This window comes from Anabrus simplex, chromosome 1, assembly GCF_040414725.1.
Source record: "Anabrus simplex isolate iqAnaSimp1 chromosome 1, ASM4041472v1, whole genome shotgun sequence".
In the NCBI taxonomy this organism is placed as follows: Eukaryota; Metazoa; Arthropoda; class Insecta; order Orthoptera; family Tettigoniidae; genus Anabrus; species Anabrus simplex.
The window spans coordinates 1,219,487,800-1,219,491,528 of NC_090265.1; positions in this window are offsets into that span (position 1 = coordinate 1,219,487,800).

Consider the following 3,729-nt stretch of genomic DNA (forward strand, 5'->3'; position numbering starts at 1 on the left):
CAATATCCGGGTGATTACCAACGAAATCTTCGATCATTTCATTTTCTATGATGAAACTAGAACTAGGTAACCTAAAAACGCATTTTCACTAACACACAATGTCAATATCTTGAACTTTTCACCCACTACCGTAGTTTATCCTATTAAATGTTGAAAGCACGGATATTAAATATTACTTATACTCACTTTCCATGTCAATATACGGGTGATTACCAACGAAATCTTCGATCATTTCATGCACAACAGACTTACTGATCTTGTCTATAATAATAATAATAATAATAATAATAATAATAATAATAACCGTGCCCGGTCAGCTTGCGTGGGGGTCTAGCTCTGAACTGAGTAGGAGTTAGGCATAACTCTATGCAAGACACTGGGGTGGGGGCCCTCAACCCCGACACGGCGCGTCCCAATGGCTGATAGGGAAAGTTCCTGTAGATATGCAGGACAGGTGCGAATAAGGCATAGCCAAATAAGCACCCGCGGATCAACTGAGGGAACAAGGAAAATGGTCAACGGCCTCGACGGCATAAGAGGATTCATCCCGATGGCGGAGAGGGCGGAAGAACCGACTGAAATCCACTTCGCGTCTGACTTGCAGCAAGCGGCAAAGTGGTCAGCGTCTGTTCACCAGAGGTGCGGCTGGAAATGTATGTTCTGGAACTATCCACTCCAGTCCTATGAAACTGGACTACGGTCCAATACTTGGATAATCAAGTACCATGAGGCGTGGCAGAAAACAAATTTGTACCCCAGGTGGTAACCAATCCACTGCTGACATTAGCAGCACAACCAGACTATCGGATTCTGGGGAGTCTGGCTGGACACGCAAACAGAGGGAGTCGGAGACCTCTGGCCAACTTCGCCCAAACAGCAAAACATTTTTCGGAACACTGAACATAAATTCTCTCTTGCGGGCAGGGAAGTTGTACGAACTAGAGCAAACCCTAAATGATCAAAAAACAGAAATACTGGCACTCCAAGAAACGAGGCTGACTGACGAACACGCAATGGATTTCGGGAATTACAGACTCTTCAAAAGTAAAACAGACAAACGGATTCTCAAAAACACACCCCATTTAGGAGTTGCATTTGCAGTCAAGAAGAGCATACTTAACTCAGTAATAGGTGTGAAATGTGTAAACAATAGGCTAATGACAATCACCCTAAAGTGTGCAAACAAATCATACACACTGATCAATGCACATATGCCAGTCAATGAAGACAATAAAACAGATCGCGAGAAGGTAGACAAATCCTGGGAAATACTAGAAGAAACAGCATCAAAAATTCCTCAAAACCACGTCAAAATTCTGTTAGGAGATTTCAATGCTCAGCTAGGCAAGGAAAGGAAATACAGGAAAACAGTTGGAAAATTCCCAGCACATAAATGGACGAACCAAAATGGACGGAGATTAGTCGAATTCTGCAGGGCATTCAACCTTAAAGTCATGTCGACTCACTTCAGGAAGAAACCTTCTAAACAAATGACATGGAGATCACCCAACTCCCTCTTGGGCGAGTTTCAAATTGACCACGTGGCAATTTCGTACCCAAACCACAGAGAAATTATGAATGTCCAAGTAAGGAAGGGTGCAAACATAGACTCAGACCACTATCTGACAAGAGTCAAACTACAGTTGATACCCCAAAGGTTCAGAAGAAGGAAGCAAATAATTCCGAAATTTGATACCAGTCGGATCCAGCCATCTCTCACCGAAGAATTAGAGAAAAAGCAGTCCAACAATTGGCAGCAACTCAAGACCAAACTAATTGAAACAGCACAAACACTGATTCCTCTGCAGAAAAGAAAAAAACACCCTTGGTGGAACGCAGACTGTGAACAAGCCATCCAATCCCGGCAGAATGCATACAATAAGTGGAACAGCAAAAAGACCGATAAGAATCACAAAATGTTTTTGGCAGTCAGGAAAGAGGCAGCGAAATTAATCCGACAGACCAAAAGGAAATTCGAGAAAGATCAACTACTGGAAATTGAAAAGGACTTCGAAAAAAACCACACACGAAATTTCTACAAGAACCTCAAAACAAAGCTAACAGGGTATCAGCCACAAAACCTTTGCTTTAAGAAAGTAAATGGGCAATTTGCACTGAACAATCAAGAAAACTGCACCGAACTTGCAAGGTATTTTGAAGAACTGCTTAACTGCCCAGAGCCAACACAAAGATTTCCACCGCAGGAACCTGACTTCAAAAACCCAAATTCAGTGCCACCGGATGAAGAAGAAAAAATGAATAAAGCTGCAGGTGAGGATGGGATCATAGCAGAAATTCTCAAATCAGCAGGCCCAAATACTATAAAAGAATTCACCGGTATCATCCAAGAGATTTGGGAAACAGAACAAATTCCAGAAGATTGGAAAAGTGCACTAATTCATCCTTTACATAAGAAAGGAGACAGAACAGATGTAAATAACTACAGAGGAATCTCATTGGTATCTGTTGCCTACAAAATTTTATCTCAGTGCCTTCTCGATAGAGCCCAACAGCAACTAGAACCAAAAATTGGAGAATATCAAGCAGGTTTCAGACCAGGCCGTTCATGTCCAGAGCAAATTTTGAACCTAAAGTTAATCCTAAGGCATCAGAGAATTTGTAGCAAAAATGTAGTTTGTACTTTTGTTGATTTCAAAAAGGCCTATGATTCAGTTGATCGTCAATCACTGTTTCAAATATTAAAAGAACAGGGTCTAGACCGGAAAACACTCGCAATTGTAAAAGAGACATTGACAGACACAAAATCTAAGGTTAAATTCATGGGGGAAATCTCAGACCCTTTTCCGATCAAAACAGGAGTAAGACAGGGAGATGGGCTCTCTCCACTACTCTTCAACTGCGTCCTTGAAAAGGTAATACAGGAATGGCGCAAACAGAAGTCTGCCCTCAAGATTGACCAACCAATCACTCTTGGTAGGGGCAAATTAGCAGTAGACTGCCTGGCATTTGCGGACGATCTGGCAATCTTAACTCGTGACGTTTCAACAGCCATAAACCAGATCGAACTCCTGAAAGAAACAGCGGAAAAAGTCGGCCTCCAAATATCGTTTGAAAAAACTGAATACATGACCTGCAGCAAAGAAGCCCCTAAATTCATGGAGACAAAATATGGCAAAATAAAACGGGTCCGGCAATTCAAATATCTCGGTGAAATAATTCAGGAGAATGGAATGGAAACAAAAGCCAATGAAGTTAGATGCCAAAAAATGGAAACTGCGTATAGACTCACCCAAAACATCTATAACAAAAAGTGTCTCTCCAAGCATGCTAAACTACGACACTATAATACAGTTATTAAACCAGAATGCCTCTATGGATCAGAGACACTAATTTTGAACAGGAAAACTGATCTAGAAAATATTCAGAAAAAGGAACGCAAGATCATTAGAAAAATTTTAGGCCCAAAACTCGTAGATGAACAGTACCGCCTTAGAGGGAAACAGGAAATCAAACAATTTTCTAACATTCACAGCGACATCAGAAAGCGCAGATTAAGATTCTTTGGACATATAAAAAGGATGAACCCAGATAGACTTACCAAGCAAATAGTTGAATTTTATGAAAACCGAAGTAAAGCTAAAACGGACACAATAAAATGGATTGGCGAAATTAAAACAGATCTCAAACTGGCAGGAATTACACCTGAAGACATCCAAAGCCGGGTTATCTTCAGAACCAAAGTTCATAAGTGGCAAGTTGACCAAGAGG